At 33.1% G+C, this 12,500-nt stretch overlaps 1 protein-coding gene across 9 annotated transcripts in view; it reads left to right on the top strand.

The window, feature by feature from the left end:
• heph (polypyrimidine tract-binding protein 1 heph) overlaps nucleotides 1-12,500 on the top strand; it is a 442,781-nt gene that overhangs the window by 135,476 nt on the left and 294,805 nt on the right. The gene's annotated exons all lie outside the window — the stretch shown is intronic.

Raw genomic sequence — 12,500 nt, 5'->3', positions numbered from 1 at the left:
ATGGTAAATCGATATTAATTACATTTTTATTAACTGATTAAAACTACTATATAAAACAACTATATAATACTATAAATTATGTATATCAAGTGAGAAAACACTGAGAGTAGAAATTTTAAATAAGTATTTGCATTGATTTAAAATAAGCATGGAAGCAAGCATGAAAGCAAGCATGAATGCAGCAAGCATGAAAGCAAGCATGAAAGGAAGCATGAAAGGAAGCATGAAAGGAAGCAAGAAAGGAAGAAAGGAAGGAAGGAAGGAAGGAAGGAAGGAAGGAAGGAAGGAAGGCCTCAATTTTCGGGGAGAGAAAATGTAGAGAGAAAAGAGGGAATGATGATATAGGTCGGTGTGGTGATGGGAGGGGGTGTAACCTGGAATACCGAGAAGAAGATGCTAGGATGCTGTGTAGAGTAGCAATAGCAATATCAGTAGTAGTTGTACTACTAATACTAATAGTAGTAGTAGTAGTAGTAGTAGGAGTAGTATAGAAGGATGGTAGCTGGAAGGAACGAGTGGGGAAAAGGGAATCTGAGATTAGAGCACGAAGCTTCGTGTCGAGGAGGATTCGAGGAAATCGCAAAGCCCCTTATAAAGCCACGGACCTGGGCATAGCACGGAAACGTATTATTTTCGTGTCGGTAACGAATCCGTAGAAATTAATTGTAACGCCTGACTCGCTTCGGTATTGCACGACACATAGGGATTTACGCGAGATATAGAATATCTGTATGTGTTTGTCTACGTATTACTTACGTACGTTTGTATATATAAGAGTTGAAAGAGAGAGAAAGAGTGAGAGAGAGAGAGAGAGAGAGAGAGAGAGAGAGAGAGAGAGAGAGAGAGAGTGAGAAAGGGAAAGGGAAAGAAAGAGCGAGAGAGAGAGAGGAGATTGAAGTAAAAAAGAAAGTTGTTCTTACGAGGAATACTTCCGCGTGTCTCGAAAGAGAAACTAGATCTTTAATTGAAAGAATTTTGTAGGGGAAAAAAAAAATGAAAGAAAAGAGAAAAAGAAAAGGAGGAAGAAGAAGAAGAAGAAGGGGGAAGAAAAAGGAGAGAGATTAAGAAAAAAAAAAAAAAAAAGGCAAAAGAATAGAAAATACAAAAAAGGAAGACGATTTTCGATCGAAATTTTCATAGGTAGTAAAATAATGATCAAAAATTGATGACGGATAACATAGTTTTACAGCACACATTGTCATCGTTGTAATTATCAACACCATTATCATTATCATTATCATCATCGCCATCACCACCGTCATCATCATTATCGTTATCGTTATCATTATCATTATTATCGCGTCATCATCGGATAATCTCGTAATTCGAGATTAATTTCGTAATGTGGATTACTCGTTCGCAAATGATATCTATCTATCGATCTATTCATTTACTTCTCTGTCTCTCTCTCTCTCTCCTTTCTCTCTCTCTCTCTCTCTCTCTCTCTCTCTATCTATCTCTCTCTCTCTCTGTCTTTCTTTCAATGTATTTGTTTCTTTTGCCAAGCTCGATTATTTCACCACCAGACCACCACCACCACCACCACCACCCCTTATTCTCCTACTTCTCGTTTCTCTCTCTCTCTCTCTCTCTCTCTCTCTCTGTCTCTCTCTCTCTCTCTCTCTCTCTCTCTCTCTCTCTCTCTCTCTCTCTCTCTCTCTCTCTCTCTCTCTCTTTCTCACCCCTCTGTATGAAATGAAATATCGTTGCGGACGGGTAGAGAATGCGAAAAAAAAAAAAAGAAAATAGAAAGAAAGAAAGGAAAAAAAAGGAAAGAAAATAAAAGGAACAAATGAAAAAAAGGAGAAAAAAAGAAGTGGTGGGGGGGAAAAATTAGCGTTGCTCGTGCAGATGCTTTCACGAAAAGCAATTAAAAAACGTGGCTCTCGTTCTCTTCGACCAGTCTGCCATCTCCCTCTTTCCTCTCTTTCGCTCCCCTTTCACCCACCTCCCCCCCCTAAAACCTACCCTTCATCCATCCCTCTTAGCTTCGGGCGAGTCGTTTCTCGAATGTTCATACTCGATAGGGGGGGGTTACGTTATATATGTGTGTGTATGTGTATATATATTATATGGAAAAAGAGAAAGAGAAGAGAAGAGAGAAAGAGAGAGAGAGAGAGAGAGAGAGAGAGAGAGAGAGAGAGAGAGAGAGAGAAAAGTAATCTCCACCTTTTAACGGAATAATTGAGCAAATAATTCGTTTCGATCGAATAAAATGATAAAAAGGAAATACACCATAGCGGTGATAATTAATTGATTATCACTTTATTTCTGCTATCGAACTTTAGTATTCGATTCGATTAGTTTTCTCTCTCTCTCTCTTTCTCTCTCTCTCTCTCTCTCTCTCTCTCTCTCTCTCTCTTTTGTATTGTACTTCTTTCTTGCGTAGCGCAAAGAAAAAAAATCATGCGTATATATCGCTCTTTTATGTCGAGGTTAATTCGTTGCCTGTTTGCAGTTGCAAAAAAGAAAATGGAGGGAAAAAAAGGAAAGAAGAAAAGAAAATGGTCGCCTTGATAAAGAACGATTAAAAAAATAATTTTATTGGTATCGCTGTTATCCCGATCGCGCTTATCCTCAAATCAATATCGAAAAGTTTATTAATGATAAACGAAAGCCAAAAGCAATGCTTTCAGCGTCGATAATAACGAACTATCGATCATTCGATAAATATGAAAAAAGGTATTGTTTTTTATTTTTTTATTTTATTAATTTGTTTAATTTTTTTTTTTTTTTTATTTATTTATTTATTTATTTTTCTTTTTTCATTACATTAAGTATTTAAATAATTATCGCGTTCGTATGTTGTATATTAAGTTTTCGAATTTTGATCCTCCGCAATATAAATGATTTCTCGTAGCTAAAATAATTAACCGAATGATTTGTCTTTATTAAATAACGTAGACGATAATGATAACTATAACGAAAATAATGAACGGATTAAAGTCGATTATACACAAAACGAAAGTATGTATATATATATATATATATATGTTTATTTATATTGTGTTATAAATTTAATTTAATATCTCGCGATCGTTGTATCATTTTTGTTTCTATATTTGCGATTATATATAATCGAATTTCGTTTGGTGCATTTCTCGCTGCACCAATGCAGATTGTTGCACGTTGTTCACAATGAACAGTTTAAACGAGCATATATATATATATATATATATATATATATATATATATATATATACGCATAATTGATTTATCTTAAAAGGACTGTACCCGGCAAATTTGTAATGTCTTCGTAATCCTTTGAAAATGTTAAATGGCTCAGTAGATAGGATGGGTTGTAATGGATACTTAAAAACAAAAAAAAAAAAAACGACAGAAACAACAAATCACAATTATTTCATAAGATAAAACAAATAGATATTACAGATATACAAGATATATTTATATAGTATAGTTAAATAATAATTGGTGAAGGATATAGATATATAAAAGATACGTATTAGCGGTATGTATATTAATTTATAATACTATAAATACTATGCAATTAATATTATAGAATAACATGGAAGAATATCAGTGTACTTTGTAAAAAGAAAAAAAAAAAAAAAAAAAAAAAAAACAAATAGATAGAAAGGATAGAAATAGAAGAGAGATCGTCGAGTTAGCAGGAAAATAAAAAAAGAGAAAAGAAGAAAAAATAAAGCAGAGATGAGAGAGAGAGAGAGAGAGAGAGAGAGAGAGAGAGAGAGAGAGAGAGAGAGAACTGGGGGTTGTTAAATCGGAGATACTTAAAAGAAAAAAGAGAGAAGAAAATGCGAAATGTAAAATTCGAAAGTGAACGATCGATTTCACGCGTATGACGGTTATATAGGGGAAGAGGAGTGTATAAGGGACGGGGGATGAAACGAGAGAGGAGTAACAACTATACGGTGACGTTGTTCGTGTTGTCACCAAAAAAAATGTCGTTTTTGGTCGACGCCTTTAGAACGTTCTCGATGGCTTGGGGGTTGGGATTGTGAGGGGGTGGAAGTAGTAGTAGTAGTAGTAGTAGTAGTAGTAGTAGTAGTAATAGTAGAGGTGAGGTTCGGCGTTATGAAGGGAAGGGGATTGGGCGGGTATATTTTAGAGGGAGGATGAGAAAAAGAGGAGGGGGTGCGCAGCACGTATACGCGCGTGTTCATCTGACGGGAGCGAGCGAGCCCGTAGCCATAACTTAGTTTCCATGGGAATTGTTTGGCAACAGGTGGGGAAAATTTCCAGGCAACGAAACGACACTGCCAACGCACTACTACAACTACTATTACTAATACTACTACACTACCTACTACTACTACTACTACTACTACTACTACTACTACTACTACTACTACTACTACTACTGCTACTACTACTACTACTACTACTATTGTTGCTACTAGTACTATTACTGAAACATGAGCGTCCCTTCTGTCGCCCTACGGGAACGACGCAATTTCGTTTACCACTACCCCCTCCCCCTCCCCCTTAACTCCACCCCCTCTCTCTATCTTTTTCACTATGTCTGTCTGTCTTTGTCTCTATCTATCTTTCTGTATCTCTTTCCTGCCTATTTTCTCTCTCTCTCTCTCTCTCACTCTCTTTTTCTTTCTCTCTCTCTCTCTCTCTCTCTCTCTCTCTCTCTCTCTCTCTTTCTTTCTCTCTCTCTCTCTTTCTCTCTCTCTCTCTTTCTCTCTCTCTAACATCGTTGCTAAATCGAACATCTTCATTGGTTTAAACTACGTTTGAAAATCGATTAATCGATTAATCGATTAATTCTGTTACAAGTATAATAATCTATATTGTAGTTGTAGATTATTGTACGATTACGTTTGAATATTCGGTTATGTTGAGCGTGTATAATAGAATGATCGAGCTCGTGGTACAGTTAGATAATAATCCATTCGTTATCGTTATCGTTATCGTTATCGTTATTGTTATTGTTATTGTTATTGTTATTGTTATTGTCATAGTATAATCGTTATTTGATCAGGACGAATTAATTCGTTAAATGCTCGTTAGTGTTTCATATCGTTCATTAATTTAAGAAAATTTTGTTTTCTTTTCTTTTATTTTATTTAATCCCTCTTTTCCCTTATTCTTTCTTTTTTTTTCTCTCATTTTTTTGCCCCCCCCCCCCTTTTTCTTTCTTTTTTTTTTTTTTTTTTTTGTATTTCGAAATTAAATCAACCGATTTATTTAGCGGCTGGATAGAAAATCGATATTTTTTCTTTTTTTTTTTTTTTCTTCTTTTCTTTTTCTTCTTTCTTTTTTTTTTTTTCTTTTTTTTTTTTTCTTTTTTTTGGCGAGACGTATACGTACACAAGCTTCGAAATTTTCTATCAATCTTTCTGCAGAGAAAGCTTTTCGATGTACAGAATATTTTTTCTCTTTTTCTTTTTTTTCTTTTCTTTTTCTCCTTTCTTTTTCTTTTTCTTTTTTTTTTTCATGTCGTTATTCCAAACGTAGAGATTTTAATTAGTGACGCTATCCTTCTTCTTTCGTAATCACATCGAAGATCAGAGTAGCGAGGAAAAAGAAGAGATGTGGGGCGGGAGGGGTGGCTGATTGGTTGGTTGGTTGGTTGGTTGGTTTAGAGGGTTACTGGTGGTTGTAGCTGTTATGACAGTGGCACCCTGCACGGGGTGCAATTTATCGAAAGCTACGGGAGTCGTTTGAGTTTTAAAAGGGTTGGTACGCCCTTTTGCAAAAGCTTCTATGCTTTCTCGCCTTCCCTATCTGTCTATCCTCTTTGTATGCCTGCAACGATTTATATTTTTTAATTAGCATCGAGAAAGTGATAGACAGAGAGAGAGAGAGAGAGAGAGAGAGACAGATAAATATAAAGAGAAAGAGAGCGATGATAGATGGGGGAGGAAGATTCGGATGGGGAAGAACATATAAGTAATAATCCGTTTAGAATTAGTAATCATTAATGTTCTATTAAATTATTTCCTTATTAGAGAATCTATTTAAAAAATAATCATACATTTTTCAATTAATATTTTATTATTACTCTTTGTTTCTTCCATGATTATTATTTTAAACGATTATTTGCAATGAAAGGAAAAAAACAAAAAGAAAAAAAAAAAAAAAAAAAAAAAATTTATTAGAATAAAAGTTAAATATGTAAGATGAATGTTATTTGTGTTTAGTTCTTTAGATGAAATATCATATTGTTAATGAGGAAAATAAATAAAGAAATATCGAGGGATAAAGTTTGTGATTAACGTGTGAACCTGTGATACACATTTGTTGATTTATCGAAATTTAAGATTTAAGTCTTTCGATAATTGGACATTTATCTTTGGCCACGAGAACAAAATAAAGAATTATCTTGAGTGAAAGAACGAGAGAAAGTGTGTGCGTGTGCCTGTGTCTGTATGTGTGTGTGTGTTTGTGTGTTATCAGCGTGTGTACACTTTATTCTACGAAAGACAGCAGATGTGTGCGGGTTAGTCTTAATAATTTACAGCTACAAGACACACGTTACTGTGTTATTGCCTCATAAAGAAGCCTTGGGCTTTTGGTACTAGAAAAGCTTTTCCATCTTCTCTCTCTCTCTCTCTCTCTCTCTCTCTGTCTCTCTCTCTCTCTCTCTTTTCCTTTATCTTTCTCTGTTACTCGATATTATTACACATTTTTTTTTGTCCTTGTTTAACCATTTGAAATTAAATTAAAATAAGCTTTTTTTTTTCTTTGCACTCTTACGTTATCATTTTTATTTTATTATACATTTATTCCATTAGTTGGATTAATATATAATAATATAATAATAGGTGTATATGTGTATGTATATATATATATATATATATGTATGTATATATAGGTTTATATACATCAGTTATTTAAATAGAAATACATTTTATATACCTCGTATATAAGCATTTCCATGTGTTATTAATTGATAACAGTTTATCATATTATTTTATCGAATTTGTAAAAAATTAAAACTCGTTCGAGCATACTTATATTTAAATCCTCAACGTCATGTGTATACCTATATAAGTGTAATGCAAATATATAATGTTTATATAAATATTAATAATTATTTATTTAATTATATTAATAATTATTTATATAAATATTAATATAATTAAACGGAAATTGTAGCAATGATTGTGTAAAGATCCATAAATTGATCGATGATATTGAACAATTTGTGCTCTATGAAAAAAAAAAAAAGTATAAGTCTAACGAGGGAAGGAAAACTTCTTCAAGTCAATTATGAATTTATTCGCAGAAAATTATAGAATATGTTGAAAGAGAGAGAGAGAGAGAGAGAGAGAGAGAGAGAGAGAGAGAGAGAGAGAGAGAGAGAGAGAGAGAGAGAAATTTCAAATTGTCTCGTTCTCAATTTTAATGGATCATTTTAAAATGTACCTTGATATTAAAGTCTGCCGTCGAAAAGTAGCAAGGGTAAGGAAATACCATTTGCTGACAACACCCCTTATATATTAATTCGTTTATATTTCAAGAATTAATATGCCATAGAAATTTTATAGATAATCGTCAACTTTCTAATTTTCTAATACACAATTGTATATATGACGGAATCGTATCAATGGAATCACGTAATATTTTGTGTACATTGTATTTTTATTTATTTTCTTTTTTTTCCTCTCTTTTTCTTTTTTTTTCCTCTCTCTCCCTCTCTCTCTTTTTTTAATTACTTTTCAAATGAGTTTAACAATTTTTATTTATTTATTTATTTATTTATTTCCTTTTCAATTTATACTTACGTTCTCCTTCCCCTCCCTTCTTTTTCTCTTTCTCTCTCTTATACATACATACATACATACATACATATATATATATATATATATATATATATATATATAAATACATATAAAATGACCTGTGAATGAACTTATCGTAAAAAAAAAAGAAGAAAAGAAAAAAAAAAAGAAACAGACATTAAAACTTACAAATCGTAATTTCCTTCGTTCATTCGTAACGAGAGATCTCAATTACTAGGTGCGTACGCGTAAGCGTTTTTGTGTGTGCGTGCGTGTGTATTTTCGAGCGAGCGACAAATACAAATTAATTAATAACGTTCATAAACCGTATAGTAGAGTACGGTAGGAGTAGCTTTAACGGCTTCGCCAAAGCAGGGTTAGTTAATACCCATTAAATTATCTCCGGTACTTACGCAAAGATCATTAATTTATCCTACGTCGTATTGCTCGGCTATATAGGATCCACTACGTATGCACACACCCACACACACACATACGTGTGTATGTTTATATATATGTGTCTGTGTGTATATATGTATATAGGCTCAGCTATGTAGGATCATACACACACACATATACACACACACACATAGGTACACACACATGCACATATTCACGTAAAGAGAAGTACAAATATTCGTAACAATTATCGTGGAAACACGCGCGAAAAATTCAAATTTAATTTCTCTTAGCTTTGAATTTTTTATTCTTAAGATTTTTAACAAATATTTTTTTTTAATCTCTACGAAAACGTTTTTTAATAATTTTCGATATATCACTTATGTTAATTATAACGATATAATGTTTAGAGATAAGCTGAGAGAAAGGAAGATAGACCGAGAGAGAGAGAGAGAGAGAGAGAGAGAGAGAGAGAGAGAGAGAGAGAGAGAGATTGAGAGAGACAGAGAGAATTAAAAATATATATAAAAACAAAAAAAGTGGTCAAGAGATTAATTTTTAAAACGAGCTCGTCGTCATTTTCAAAATTAAGGAGAAAAATGTGTGACGTTAGAAAAAAAAAAAAAAAGAAAAGAAATTACATTTTAAGAAACTACTAATGGATTTCCTTTTTTAATTCTGTAATACTCTGTCTCTCATTTCTCTATCTCTATCTCTATTTTGGGATTCTTAATCATTATCGGTATCATACTTCTTATAACGGTATAGTTAAAAGTATAACGATATATACTAAAAAAAGAAAAGCTATATATATATATATATATATATATATATATATATATATATAAAATAGAAAAGAAATATATAAAAGTGATCGAAAGACAGAGCGTCTGCTTCGAAACGAAAGTTCGCGTCATTTTAAAAACTCTAAGCAAAAGACGTGATGTCTATGAAAGAGGTATGCGTATTTAAAAAAAAAAAAAAGGAAATGAAGAGGAAGGAAAAAAATAATAATAATGAAAATAAAAAAGAAGGAAGAAAAAAGAAAGAGAGAGAGAGAGAGAGAGAGAGAAAAACAAGAGAAACAAAAAAGGAGGAAGAAAAAAAATCTAATGGATTGGCTCTTAATTCGTCGCCCGTTGAAATTGTAATTCTCTCTCACATCATTCTCTCTCTTTCTCCCTCTCTCTCTTTCTCTCTCTCTCTCTCTCTCTCTCTCTCTCTCTCTCTCTCTCTCTTTCTCACTACTTTGAATTAAACTTGCAACGGTCGCGGCACTTCTGACGAACTGAAATGCAAAGAAGAAGCAGCATACGAAGAGTTTGAGAAAGAAAGAGGTGGGAGGGTGAAAAAGGAAAAAGGAGACAAACCCTCCTCCCTCCGTCTCCTCATCGTTTCACACAGACACAGAGGTAAGATGAGGAGACGATAGATATATATATATATATATATATATATATATATATGTATATATATTTAGAGAGCGAGAGAGAGAGAGAGAATGTGTGTGTGTGAGAAAGAGAGAAAGAAAGAGAAAGAGAAAGAGAGAGAGAGAGAGAAACTGTGGGAACTGTGGCGGGTGGGGGTGGGTGGAGGACTGGGGATAGGGTAAGAGAAGAGTACTTTTTTAATTTGTTCGGACGAGGGAGCTTTTTAAAGCGATTGCACGAGCGCTTTTGCAGATTGACTTCCACTTTACGGGAAGTTCTCAGATATACTGAAATAAGAAACGTCTTCTACTTCCTTTTCCTTAAAGGTACGTTACATTACTATCTAGTTTGAGTTCAACTGAGATAGGGATATTGGTATAGATAGAGAGAGAACGAGAGAGACCTAGAGAGAGAGAGAGAGAGATAGAGAGAGAAGTTTTCCATCGTTTCTTTCACCTGAGGCTACGTTTTCCTCTTACACACCGCTAGTAGTACCACCTGTAATTACTTCGATTCTTGTCTCGTTTGCACTCAACTTTCTGAAGCGCAACGTCCTGTTGCTTCTTCAAGGAGTAGTTTTACTAGGTACAATTAAGAGATTGCAAAATGTGTGGAGTTTTTAGTTTCCTTCTTCTTCTTCTTCTTCTTTTTCGTTTTTTTTTCCATTCTTTCTTTCATTCTTTCTTTGTTTTTCTTTCGTTGATACTTTTCTATCCTTGAAACATTGCGTTTTATCAAAACCGTGTCATCGTTTTACGTGGTTACGCGTTGTGTTGTACGTGATCGTTCTCGTTATAAATCGAGAGAGCGCACGTTTCGAAGAGCGCTCCTCTTTTTTTTTTATTTTTCGACGAAAAAAGAAAGGAAGAGAAAAAAAAAGGGGAAAGAAAAAAAAAAAAGAGGAAGGAAAAATGAAAAAAGAGAAAAAAATTGATACCACGAGATTTATGATTACTTTTGGCAACTGGGGAGTTCTTTTTTTTTTTCCCCCCTCTTTCTCTTTTTTGTTTATTTTTCTTTCTTTTTTCTTTTTTTTTTCCTTTTTTTTTCCTTTTTTTTTTTTTTTTTTTTTTTCGTTATGTCAGATAAAAATAATAAAAGTGATAGTGCGCCGTCGTTTTTTGAAATACGTTTTCGTTGATAACAATGAAGAAAAACGAGATCAGATTTTGAATTGAACGGTTTTATTTTTTTTATTTTTTTTTTATTTTTTTTTTTTTTTTATTTAAAAACTCTCTCCCTCTCTCTCTCTCTTCCTTTTTTTTCTCTTTTTTGTACGAAAAGAGAGATCCTTCTCCCACCCTTGGTCATAGCGCGTAAAGATATAAAGATATAAGTATAAAAATTCGTAGGAACGTGAATAGTAAATTAATAATAACAACAACAATAACAATAACAACAACAATAATAATAATAACAATAAAAACAAAAACCTCATGACGAAGGATTAAAACAAGAGTATGAGAGAGGAGGGGGAGAGAGAGAATGGAGTGGGATAACATAATCTTAATGAGGGAAATAAAAAAGAAAAAAAAAAAAAAAGATAAAAAAAAGGATTAGACCAAAACAATACAAAACAAAAGAAAAAGAAAACAGGAGATAAAATAAAGGGATAACGATCGAGATAATCATTATTATTTCATTATATTATCGAAATATACTATGATTTAGTATAAGCTATTTAATAAGCTTGATATATTGAAATTAAATGGACGTAATTGAATCCGTATTTTCGATTAGCATTTAATATTGTATACGCGTACAAATCTACGTGCAATATATTGTGTTATAAGTGTAGTAGTATAGTAACATGAGATCGTGAGAATCATTATAAATCGATGATAAACAAGATATTTTTTTTCATTTTCGTTCGATCACATTCCTAATAAAAATGATAGAATTACATCGTTCTCTATTATACGTATATATACATAAACAAATACACACATACACGTAAGAAATATAAAAATATATATATATATATATACCCGTAGGAGGTGCATACATTTATCATTCTATTTTTATAGAAAATAAATGTCCAGGAATTATTTTATTTAAGAAACCATAGAACAATCTCTCTCTCTCTCTCTCTCTCTCTCCCACTCTTTTTGTTTTTTTTCCTTTTGTAATCCATTTTAGCTGGATGTTAAATTTGATACATTGAGTTTCATAAACTCGTTCGTCCTTCTCGCCTATTCGTTCGTTCGCTACTTCACTCCTTTTTTTTTTTTTAACCTAACTCTCTCTTTCCGTCTCTCTCACTCTCTCTCTCTCTCCCTCTGTTTCATTCACTCTCAATTTTTTTATCGGAAAGAAAAAAAAAATTCTCTCTACGACCTCCCTTCACTGTTTCCTTATCTTTCGTTTATAGTTTTTAATCTGTGATACACAACACGCTATCCTAAAAGAAATAGAAAGAGAGAGGAAGCAAGAGAGAAGGAGAGAGAGAGAGAGAGAAAGAAAGAGAGAAACTAAGATGTCTCAGCATCCAATGTTGGTCCATCAAGAATAATTAACGTATACCATGTTCCTTAATATCACAATATATTATATTATAACTTAGTAACCGATCTCTCTTAATGCCATGATATCGTATTATTATAACGTAGAGAGTAAAGTGAGATGATAATAAACGAAGTAACTTTGGATACAAAGAAGTATGCTAGAACATCCGTTCTGAAAACAAAGATGAAAGAGAGAGAGAAAGAGAAAAAGAAAGTGAGAGAGAGAGAGAGAGAGAGAGAGAGAGAGAGAGAGAGAGAGAGAGGGAGAGAGAGAGAATGTATGCACGAATGAATGAGAGAGAAAGATCGCGAAAATGCTGTTAACGAGCGGGTAATGAAGTTTACGTTGAACGTCGACAAAGATCATGCTCTCGACGATATTCTAACGACGTCTCTCTCTCTCTCTCTCTCTCTCTCTCTCTCTCTCTCTCTCCATCCCTCTCTCCCTC

Source organism: Vespa mandarinia, chromosome 12 (assembly GCF_050613455.1).
Source record: "Vespa mandarinia isolate Hongniang chromosome 12, ASM5061345v1, whole genome shotgun sequence".
NCBI classification, from domain to species: domain Eukaryota; kingdom Metazoa; phylum Arthropoda; class Insecta; order Hymenoptera; family Vespidae; genus Vespa; species Vespa mandarinia.
This window is presented reverse-complemented; position numbering and strand designations above follow the sequence as displayed.